Source organism: Symphalangus syndactylus, chromosome 1 (genome assembly GCF_028878055.3).
Source record: "Symphalangus syndactylus isolate Jambi chromosome 1, NHGRI_mSymSyn1-v2.1_pri, whole genome shotgun sequence".
Lineage (NCBI taxonomy): Eukaryota > Metazoa > Chordata > Mammalia > Primates > Hylobatidae > Symphalangus > Symphalangus syndactylus.
Genome location: NC_072423.2, coordinates 157,105,545 through 157,118,005, shown reverse-complemented (window position 1 = coordinate 157,118,005; position 12,461 = coordinate 157,105,545). Strand labels below are relative to the sequence as shown.

General features: G+C 40.6%; 1 long non-coding RNA gene across 1 annotated transcript in view; it reads right to left on the bottom strand.

Annotated features, from left to right (window-relative positions):
* The window catches only part of LOC129487892 (uncharacterized), a 39,958-nt gene extending 28,008 nt beyond the window's left edge, over positions 1-11,950 (bottom strand). The window contains exon 1 of the long non-coding RNA XR_008659512.2: positions 11,758-11,950. This is a non-coding gene — a long non-coding RNA (uncharacterized lncRNA). The remainder of the gene's footprint in view (positions 1-11,757) is intronic.
* Positions 11,951-12,461: the final 511 nt, after the last annotated feature.

Here is a 12,461-nt window from a genome sequence, read left to right as displayed (position 1 = left end):
ATCAGCAGTTACAAGGTTTAGCTTCCTGTTCTGTTCATTATTCTTCTATCTGACTGTACTACGTCCATGCAACAGCTCCCCTGTGCTAGGGTCCCTAGCATACTTTTAACTTATTATATATAATATTTACTACTTTTCAGTGGAATCAAACTGTAATAAATAAGACTTAGCTGATTTTAATACATGACTTTGAATAAGCAATGTAAGAGTCAGGAGATACAAAGAGTAAACAATGGAAGACACAGGATTTCATAGATTCTACAAGGTGCTTTTTTTATACTTTAACAGGGCGGCAGTCGAACTATGGGGGATATGTGTTACAATCCAAGATGTATGACATTGGAATTAGCACTGTTCTTTTTAATGTTTTTGTAATGGCATATAAAATAACGGCACGTCTTAAAATTGATGTTGACTCAGATTCACTGAGACAAGTAAAGACGCCAGCATCATGTGGCTGAGGACGCCTGCCAGCTCACCCTTGCGTTTATTACACATCTTTTTAGAGATGTGCAATGCAGTTCCTTGAATACGCTGCTAAATCGAAATCCTCCTTTACAGGAACATAAGAGTCCTTTTGGTTGCTTTCTCAGCTTTACAGAAGTAGACTGACAAAAATTGTGTACCTATATATTTATTTAGGATATGTAATATAAAATATATATATGTATAGTCTACAAAATGATTTTTATGTCCATATACATTATAACTGATGACCACAGTGGAGCTAATTAACAAATCCATCACCTCACATAGTTCCTTTCTTCTGTGTGTGTGCTGAGAACACAACATCTCCTTCCTTAGCAAGTTCTGAGGATTCCGGATGGAGTCATCGACATCTTCCATTTTTCATTCACATTATACATCTCAAGTGTCTTTTACGCCAGTTCAGAGAGAACTTCTATAATATTTTGGTACCTGTTTTGCCTTAAATTCTGTGCCCCTACCATAATTTATTTCATCCGTTCCCTATTGAAGACATGCAGCTATTTCTAAAGTGTTGTTATTAAATCTAACAAATGTTATATATATATATATATATATTTTTTGAGACGGAGTGTCCCTCTTGTCACCCAGGCTGGAGTGCAGTGGCACAATCTCAGCCCACTGCAACCTCTGTCTCCTGTCTCAGCCTCCTGAGAAGCTGGGATTACAGGCATGTATCACCACGCCTGGCTAATTTTTTCTGTATTTTTAGTAGAGACGGGGTTTCAGCCTGTTGGTCAGTCTGGTCTCCAACTCCTGACCTCATGATCCACCCGCCTCAAATGTTATGTTTTAAATAAGATATTTACCCATGTGCAATCACAGTTGTAGGTGGAAAGTATATTACTTAATGGGTGGAAGCATTTTTAGTTTTAAGAAAATTTCCCATTGAAATTGTACCAATTTGCAATCTCACTAGCTGTGTCTAACAGTATATTTTGTGTTCATACTTTTAAGACTGAAGTTATGTATCATACTTTTAGTTCTCAATTCAAAGACAAAACATTGTCAATCATGGCACTTTTTTGTATTTTAAATTTAATTTAAAATTAAATTAGTGAGTTTAAATATTTTAATGGTAGACAAATAAACGGAGGCTGCTAGTTCTGCTAAGTGACGGCAAGTAGTGGCGGGTGGTGAGCACGGGGTGATATTGAAAAGAGCAGATTGGCCAGGCTTATGTCTGCATGACAAACAGAAGCCGCATGACACAGCATCGGCCAGGCTTATGCCCACATGACAAACAGAAGCCACGCGTGACACAGCACCAGCCGCGTTGCCACAGGTTCATTTCGTCTTGTGGAATTCACAGTTAATCATGAGGAGCCATCTAGCTTTGTCACCTGGACTTTTAAAGGGAAATCCGTTAAGGCAGATTCTTCCAACTTTGTTATTATGCTGCTGATTAAATGCTCTCCCCTGGAAGCCCAGAGCTGTTTTATATTTACAATATATTTCGGGGAGGGAAATTCCATGGGCTCAGGACTGGCAGGTCAATTTGTCATTGTTGCGCACTGTATGTGCTATCGATTCGGTTATGGGCTCCTTCCTTTCCAGGATTGCAATAGATCAAGCTGAGTGCACACACACAGGTCAAACCATCCCAGGGACTTTCTTTGGTTTACTGTGTCCAAGTGGTAATGACACCATGACCTGGTAAATGCAAGTATTCCTTCTTTCATGGTCTCCAATAAAGAAGCTTTTCAAAGGTTCAAAATTTTCCAGAATTTTGTCTCCTAGAATCCAGTGTTGACAATGCACTAAAATTGCTTAATATTGCCTTTAGAAATTGGCACAGTGCCTGGGGTCTCTCCAGATAGATCTTAGGTCATAAAGGATCTGCCAGGAAGGAAAATTCTTGGGGCTTTCAGTTCTTCTCCCTGAGGGGAACTCTGCTGACTTCGATTCTATTGGAGGAAAAGGGTTCCACAGAGTCACGTTGATCAGCATAAAATAAAGGTGGTGCCAGAGAAGAAGTCCCCTTTCAATCTAGGTACGAAGAGAATTCACATCTAGGATTTCTAAGTGCGGATCTTGGTGTTCTCTCTTGGCCTGGATCCTGGGAATATTGGCTCCCAAGTTATGTGCTTGCCAACGCTTTTGACACAGCCCCAGAAGCCTCACCATTTCTCCTTGCGTTTGTACCTTTCGCAATGTTACTAACTCACTTTTAGCTAGTAGGCAAATTGTGAAGTTTGGGGTGCTAACAGTACTAAACCAATTTGCCAGATCTGGACACGCTGACTGACTCCGAGCAGGATGTATCATTGCCACATGGAAGGAACAAGCTATTGGCACCTCACCGTCCAACTCAGCAGGCGGAAGACTCCAGCAATGTCTCCATTCACGGATTTGCTCCATCACACACTGTGCAACTTCAGGATCTGGCAAACCTTGAAGCCCTTTGAGAAGCTGGGTGATTTGTCATTGTTTATAGTCTTTTGTTTCATTTTTATTTGTTTGTTTGGCACATCCGTGAGAAGGCAATCCTCTGAAGCTTCCAGATAGCTGATGTGGATTTAGATACACACAGGAAGACTCTCCCTTTTACAGTGCCCGGTCCCATCTTTTATCGTTTTTCGTGGATGAGTGAATCTCCCATGCATGATTTGGGTGGTTAAGTCTGAGCTGACTTTTAGAGAAATAATACTTCATTTCATCCAACAAATAAATGACTAAAGATACATGAAAGGAGATGTCTGAGCTGAGGAGGACAGCGGCTGACCCTCTCCCAACCCCTCGCCCAACCAGGCATCTCTCCCTGTTGCTCAGAAAAATATTCCCAGCAACCGCGGTTTTTCCCATCTTCCCATCCCCACTTCAAACTCTAAGTTCCCTTTCAAACACTCAAACCCTTAGTTGTACCTGCAGATGTCACAACTACCCGATGGACAGCCAGATTCATGATTTTACTCACAGTCAGTGCTGCAGATAACTACAATTACTGGAATATTAGAGGCACTTTTTTTTTTTTTTTTTTTGATGGAGTCTTGCTCTGTCGCCCAGGCTGGACGGCAATGGCATAATCTTGGCTCACTGCAACCTCTGCCTCCTGCCTTCAACAGATTCTCCTGCCTCAGCCTCCTGAGTAGCTGGGATTACAGGCATGTGCCACCACGCCTGGCTAATTTTTGTATTTTTAGTAGAGATGGGGTTTCACCATGTTGGCCTGGTCTTGAACTCCTGACCTCAGGTGATCCGCCCGCCTCATCCTCCCAAAGTGCTGGGATTATAGGCATGAGCTACCGCACCCAACCCAGGGGGACATTCTTGAACAAAGATATAATAAGAGGAATTGGGCGAGGCACGGTGACTCATGCCTGTAATCCCAGCATTTTGGGAGGCTGAGGCGGGCGGGTCATTCCATGGTGAAACCCCATCTCTACTAAAAATACAAAAAAATAGTCTAGTGTGGTGGTGGGAGCCTGTAGTACTACCTGCTAGGGAGGCTGAGGCAAGAGAATCACTTGAACCTGGGAGGCAGAGGTTGTAGTGGGCCAAGATCACACCACTGCACTCCAGCCTGGGCGACAGAAAAAAAAAAAAAGAGGAATTGCCTCTTGTGCCAGACTTATTTTCTTCAAATCAGTTAATGAACTCATTTGAATAGACAGTGTGTAAACAATGTAGAACTCTAGGACTCTAGGAGATGGTTATCAGTCTGAGGTCTTTACACCTCCCCCGCGTTTTCCCCTGCCGCGCATCAGTCACTTAGCCTCCACACTACTCTCTCAGCCTTTTGGTTCTTTTAAAATATTTCAAAGATCTCAGTAGAACTACACAGACCCATCGTGATCTGGGACACTCTTAGAATTTAGGGACACACATGTCAGGTTTCTTAAAAAGAAGCTAAAGTTTCCCAAATTAATCTATAGATTTTATTTAATTCTGTTTAACGCTGATTAGAAATTTTCTTCAGGACTTAATATAATCAATAAAAAAATTCTCTGCAAAGATAAAATAAATGAGGTGGGATTTCCCTCGATGGTGGAATGAAGAGGTCAGAAGTTCCCCGCCCCAAAAATAAGCCTAAACATTGACAAAATGCTAAATACCAAACAATTCAAACTTCTCGAATTGACTAAGAGCAAACAAGTTGAGAAGTGTTTATTCAAGAGAAGTTGCCACAACTATGGACCAGAATAGAGAGGCATCTCTGGTTCTGCGCCCAGGACTGCTCCTATCCCATCCTGCTCAGGGCAGAGGCTGTTTTACCGGGAAGGAGAAGCCAGCAGCTTTGACTCCAGAAGGGCTGCTTGGTGTGGGGCAGTGGCAGACACCTGCTCCATAATACTGAAAGGAAAACGAGTGCACGCAGTAGGGGACAGGTGTGGAAACCCACAGATAAGTTCCCCTGAAGTAGTTGTTCTTGTTAGGGCAAGCAGCAAACCAGCTACTCATTTAATGGGGAATTCTGGAGATGAGAGACATGTGCTAGAACATTTCAGAGACATAATACTTCATTTCATCCAACAAGCCATCCTGGGAAACTAAGGGTGTGCACAAGGGAGGCCTAAGAGTTCCCAGGAACAGGAGACTTGAAGTACCTGTCAAAAGTTCTTGAGCTGGGAGCATGCTTGCCCGCTCACAGGAAGATGGACCAGTAAGACGTAAGAGGTTACAGATTTGAGACATCTGAGCAAAGCACCTGGCCTGCCACTCACTGACCACTAAGTTATGAAGACATGGGGGGTGGGGGGACCCTTAGGAAGGCATGCCAAAAACTAAGAAAAACGCAACAAACTTAACAAAGACATTTGCAGAAAAAGGCAAAAAAAATAAAAAATATAGCAAAGACATTAGCAGAAGCACATCATGAGGGAGACAGATTTGACTCTAAAGTGCAGCCAAGTGCCTTAAACACACAAACACACTCACACACACATACACACACACCCACCAAAAAACTCCAGGGGAAAAAAACTAGAATCCAGAGTTGATACAATATATGGTATAAAATGTCCAATTTTCAACAAAAATCTTTAGGATCAAAAATAAACAGGGACCCCAATTAGCCAAACAATCTGGAAAGAAAAAGTGCAAAATTGGAAGTATCACATTTTCTGATTTCAAAACTCACTACAAAGCTGCAGTAACAACAACAACAACAAAAACCCAGCATGGCACTGGCATAAAGGCAGACCTACAGACCAATGGATAAAGCACAAAGTCTGGAAATGAACCCGCGCATACATCGTCGCGTGACCGTTGACAGGGGTGCCACGCCCGTTCAATGGGGAAAACAGTCTATCGGAAAACTCAATTTTTACAAAAATGGATTTTGACCCTTACCTGAAACCACTTAGAAAAATCATCTCAACAGGATCAAAGACCTCAATGTGAAAACTAAAAATAAAACTCTTACAAAAAAATACAGAGAAATTTTTTATGATACTGGACTTGGCAATGATTTCTTTCTTAATTTTGATGTTAAGTTCTGGTGGATATTTTAATTTTAAGTTCTGGGGTACATGTGCAGGACGTGCAGTTTTGCCGTATAGGTAAACGTGTGCCATGGTGGTTTGCTGCAGCTATCAACCCATCACCTAGGTATTAAGCCCGCATGCATTAGCTATTTTTCCTGATGCTCTCCCTCCCTGCCGCCTCATCCCCGAAAGGCCCCAGTGTGTTGTTCCCCTCCCTGAGTCCATGTGTTCTCATTGTTCAGCTCCCACTTATAAGTGAGAACATACAGTTTGGTTTTCTGTTCCTGCATTAGTTTGCTGAGGATCATGGCTTCCAGCTCCATCCATGTCCCTGCAAAGGACATCATCTCATTTATATTTATGACTGCCTAGTATTCCATTATGCATAGGTACCACATATTCTTTATCCAGTCTATCCTTGATGGGCATTTGGGTTGATTCCATGTCTTCGCTATTGTGAATAGTGCCTCAATGAACATACAAGTGCATGTATCTTTGTAATAGAATGATTTATATTCCTTTGGGTATAGGTATATACCCAAAGGATTTCTTGGTCAAATAGTATTTCTGGTTCTCGATGTTTGAGGAATCACCACACTCTCTTCCACAATGGTTGAATTAATTTACACTCCCACCAACAGTGTAAAAACATTCCTACTTCTCTGCAACCTTGCCAGCATCTGTTGTTTCTTCACTTTTTAATAATTGCCATTCTGACTGGCGTGAGATGGTATCTCATCGTAGTTTTTATTTGCATTTCTCTGGCAATGATTTCTTAAATATGATACCCAAAACACAAGCAAACAAAGATAAATTTGACTTCACCACAATTAAAACCTTCTGTGCACCCAGGACACTTTCAAGAGATTGAAAATACAACCTACAGAACGGTAGAAAACATTTGAAGCTCATTTATCAAATGAGGAATTAATATTCAGAATATAAAGAACTCCTACAACTCCACGACAACCTCAAAACAATCCAATGTTTAAAATGGGCAGAGAACTTGAACAGACCTTTCTCTAAAAAGATCCACAAATGGCCAACAAGCATATGAAAAGATGTCCAGCATCATAAACCATTAGAGAAATGCATCCAAACCACAGTGACATACCACTTTACACCCACCACAGGGAGACACCACTTTACACTCACCAGAATGGCCATTATCAATAAACCAGAAAATAACAAGCGTTGGCAAGAATGCAGAGAAGTTGAAACTCTGATTTATTGTGGGTGGGAATGTAAAATGATGTGGTTGCTGTGGAAAGCAGTTTTACAGTTCCCCGAAATTATAAACATAGAAATACCACATGATCCAGGAGTTCTACTCCGGTGTACATATCCTGTTTGAAAACAGGGACTCAAACAGATATTTGTATACCATTGCTCATAGCAGCATTATTTAAAGCAGTGGCAAGGTAGAAACAACCCAAATTTCCATCAACAGTTGAATGAGTCAACAAAAGATGGTCTATACATACAATGGAATATTATGCAGACTCAAAAAGAAATGAAATTCTGATACATGCTATAATATGGATGAACCTTGAAAATATGTGAAATAAGCCAAATGCAAAAGGATTAATATTGTATGAGGTACCTACAATAATCTGACCTTATGTGACGTACCTAGAACAATGAAATTCATAGAGACAGAGACAGAGAATAGAATGGTGGGTACCAGGGGTGATGAGAGTTGAGGGAGTGCAGAGTGGTTGTATAATTAGGGTGCAGAGTTCCTGTTTGCATTGATAAAAAAAAGTTCTGGAGATGGGTAGCGGTGCTGCCTGCATAACAGTGTGAGTGTAGTTAATGTTACCAAATTTTGCACTAAAATAATTAGAATAGTACATTTTATGTTATGTATTTTTGGCACACACGCAAAGACATACACACAGGCAAGTGCGCATCTCTGGAAAAAAAAGACAAGAGAAACTAGAAGACAATGACTTCAGAGCAGCTATTCTAAATACGTTCCAAAAATTCAGAGAAAACAGGTTTAATTAATAAAAAGAAAGTATGATGAGGATGCAACAAGTAGAAAAGCTAAAATTGAAAACTCTAACATTTGAAATGAACAATTCACTAAATTTATTCAACAGCAGATTGGAGATGGTGGAATAGTGAGTTAGCGAACTTCAAGAAAGATCCAGTAGAAAACAGAGGGAGAAAAAAGTGAATAAAGAATAAAGTTGTGTTGCTTTTCATCAGCTGTGATAGAAAACTAATAATATTAGCCTTTTGTTTGTCACACAATGCATAAATGATTTTTCCTAAATTTATCATTTGTCATTCAAATTTGTTTACAGTGACTTTCGTCATTCATTCTTCTTGAGTAAAGTAACTACATTTCATGAAAAAAATTCGACAGGTTATTTTAATGGATTCTGAATTGTAATTAATGAAACTTTGCAATCTCAGGTACAATACTTCCATATTGTAATCTGTTTTTTTAAACCTCGAATGTGCTTCAGAATAAAATGAGATTTAATATGTGTTTGGCATCTAACTCCCTCCATGTCCTTCTCCAAACTGGCCTGATGAAATTGTGTGCAACATCTTTTCAAACAGCACAAGTATGCACATAGGAGTGCACACGGAAAATCATAGCATTCCAACTACCACAATGTAGTCTTTTAAAAAAACTAGCGACATAACTCTAATATTCAGCCTAAGGGGAAATATTATGAATTGTAAAGAAAAGAAGTATATACCTCCTACACAAAAAGCATGTGTTCTAAAATTGTTGCTCTCAGCCACTACTAAGGGACAATGGCTAAGAGAAAGTTGAGTAACCTAGGATGTATTCTAAAACCACAATCCTAGAACCCATCCCTTTTGATAAAAATGATAGTTATTCATTCACTCAATTATTCAAAAAATATTTATTAAATACCTACTACATGCCAAGAACTTCTCTAGACGATAGAAATAACAGCAGGAAATGAAAAAAGTCACTTGCTTTTTTTTTTTTTTGACATAGAGTCTCTCTCTGTCACCCAGGCTGGAGTGCAATGATGCGATCTTGGCTCACTGCAAACTCTTCCTCCCGAGTTCAAGAGATTCTCCTGCCTCAGCCTCCTGAGTAGCTGGGATTACAGGTGCCTGCCATGATGCCTGGCTATTTTTGGTATTTTTAGTAGAGATGGGGTTTTGCCATGTTGGCCAGGCTGGTCTTGAACTCCTGACCTCAGGTGGTCCTCCTGCCTCGACCTCCCAAAGTGCTGGGATTACAGGCATGAGCCATCACGTCCTGCCTGTTACCTTTTTAATTAATACTAATAAATCTCTTGTTGTGTACCTTTTATTTTTTAAAATATTAAGTAAGCAAAAAAGAAAGTTTTCACTTACTGTCATCAAATTTCCTATTACAGTATATATTATGTTTTGGTGACTTTCACCCTAGGATTCATGGAGGTAAAATTCTGCCTGCTGAACTTTTTTGCTGTAAATTTACTTATGTAATGCCACCATAGCTAAATAGATGCTCAGTGTGACATAGCCCTAGAATAAAACACAGCACTCTCTAGCAAATATATTAATAGAAGCCAAAAAAGCTACCACAATGTACAAAAATATTCAAACAACTAAGTTAAATTTGTTCACAACCTTATTCATGATTGCGCCTTATATCCTAATACCATGTGTCAGGTAATAGACTTAAAAGACTTTTATGTACCCCCAGGGATGAAAATTATGGGTGGAAAGCAATTAATAAATCCATCTTCTGAAGGAAAAATATCTCCGGGAAGTGCAATATTAAAGAATAGAAGAATGCTATGTTTGCACCATCACTACTTAAAGCAAAGCTCTATATGACGCTAAATTTTTCTCCATTTGCATTGGGTGAGTGGATCTTTATAAATTCTTTATAGATTCTGTTCAACCAGACATCACACATTTCTACAAAGTTGTCACAGCTTACACAATCTATACAGAAGGTAGGTCTGGAAACACACGGAGGCAATGTGCCATTCCAACTATGATCAAAGGTTAATTCCATGGCTATGAACATAAACAGACCTGGGTTTGGGGTCTATTTTAACAAATAGGTAGGATTGTGACTTTGAGAAAGGATCTGTTTCTGTCTGATCCCTTTTTATTCATTTCACTTCCCAAACTTGTGGTGGGGCTTAAAGGAAATACCTACACCTGTGGGCTAGTGTAAAATTAAGTCCAGAGAAAACAGGTAACTTCAATTTGGGGATACCGCTACACACTCTTAGCAGTTAGGGGCTTCCTAAACATTCAGATTGGGTATCGTTGAAGAAAAAATGTACAGAGGAGAAAATAGTTTCAGACCATAAATTTATAGGACCTATTTTACAAGGAAAAAATCAGAGTATGGCTTAACGTTATTTCAGAAGTAGCAGGTTGGTATAATATCGCTGTCAGCGTTGTTGCTTATGAAAGTCATGATTCGTAAAATAGTATCATCATGAAGCAAACCCGAGGACTTGGCAGGAACATTAAACTAAACTAACACCAAAAACATACAGAATAAAACCCCAAACTGCGTCCTAAGCCATGGAAAATTGTTAAAAAAAATAAGTAAAATTATCAATCGAAATTTTGTCTTAAAAAATAAAAGCATAGTTGTTTCATTTAGTTTTTCTTCAGTTGGTGTATATGTCACTATTTCTTCATGTTTCATTACTATTCATTTTGAGTTGCAAGGTTAAATACAGGATTTGTTTTATATATTTTAAGTCAAAGATCAATTGTGATTTCCGAACCAGGACATAAAGTCATAGTTTGGAATAACTTATTCTTAAATCCATTATCCACTTAGCCATGCAGCAAATATTTACGGGCTTAGTCTATGGCAGTCCTTACTTTAATTGCCAGGGATCCAGTAATGAATTAAATAGACAAAGTCTCTGCATTCAGTGCGAGAGGAGAGAGGCAATGAACAAACATATCCCAAATGACCCATAGGATAATAAGAGCTATAAGGAAAATAGGATAATAAGAGCTATAAGGAAAATAAACCAGTTCAGAAGTACAGCTTCTGGGAAAGGGAATGTCTCTTCACCAAAATTGTTTAAAATAATCTCATGGTAAAACTTTACTATTTTGCAGAACATATTGTGTTTTCTTTCTTGAATCTTAGCTATGACAATTAGAATATAAGAGTCATTTAGGATTAGAATCAGCTGTTGTATTAGTCCTTTTTCACAGTGCTATAAAGAAATACCCAAGACTGGGTAATTTATAAGGGAAGGAGGTTTAATTGACTCACACTTCCCCAGGGCTGGGGAGTCCTCAAGAAACTTACAACCATAGTGGAAGGGGAAGCAGGGACCCTCTGGTTTTTTTTTTTTTTTTTTTTTTTTTTTAAGACAGAGTCTCACTCTGTCACCAAGGCTGGAGTGCAGTGGCGGGAACTGGCTCACTGCAACCTCCGCCTCCCAGGTTCAAGCAATGCTCCTGCCTCAGCCTCGCGAATAGCTGGGATTACAGGCGCCTGCCACCAGGCCGGGCTAATTTTTTTTGAATTTTCAGTGGAGACGGGGTTTCACCACGTTGGCCAGGCTGGTCTCAAATTCCTGACCTCGGGATTCGCCCCAGCCACCTTCTTTACAAGGCAGCAGGAGAGAGAAGTGAGCGTGCAGGACAAGCTGCCGTTTATAAAACCATCAGATCTCCTGAGAACTCACTCACTATCACGAAAATAGCATGGGGAACTGCCACCACGATCCAATCACTTTCCTCCCTCCACATGTGGGGATTACAAATGGAAATGAGACTTGCGGGGGGAGGGGACACAGAACCAAATCCTATCAGCTGTGAGGGGCAAAATGACAGAAAACAGATGACAGTGGCCTGCATAAGACTGTACCTTACTTCTTTCCGCCCCAAGCCTGGATAGGTGTGATTCTCAGTTGTGTCGGGGACGAGGATCCTTGGACCTTGCTCCTCCATCTTGAGAGCTTTGACTTCCTGATCCAAAATGGTGACATCCACATTCCAGGCAGCACAGCAGTGGGTGGGCCACGGAGGAAGACAGCAGAGGAGACTGTAAGAAAGGGTGTTTAGCACCTGCCCCAAGACATTTGTTGGGACCTTCATAGCCAGAACAGGACACAAGAGCACGCTCAGCGCCCCGGAACCTCGACGTTTCCGGGAAATTTCAGAACAGGAAACAGGAAACGGGGGTGCACTCAGCACTGCAGGAACTTCCGCGTTCCCCGCGTATTTCAGAACAGGACACAAGGGTGCGCTAGGCACTCCAGGAACTTCCGCGTTCCCCGCGTATTTCAGAACAGGACACAAGGGTGCGCTCCGCACTCCAGGAACCTCGGCCTTTCCGAGCGTATTTCAGAACCGGGCACAGGCGCATTCTCAGCCCTCCGGGAACCTTGACGTTTCCAGGCATATTTCAGGTGTTTGTGTTTTGCCCAAAATTAAAGTCTCTAAAGCCACAGACACAGGGGGAAATCGATAAAAGGGCACAACCAACAATTTAACAATACGCACAGTGGCCTCAAAATCACATGATTTCTGTCCTCAAGTAACAAATCATTAACTGGCTTTGATTAGTTT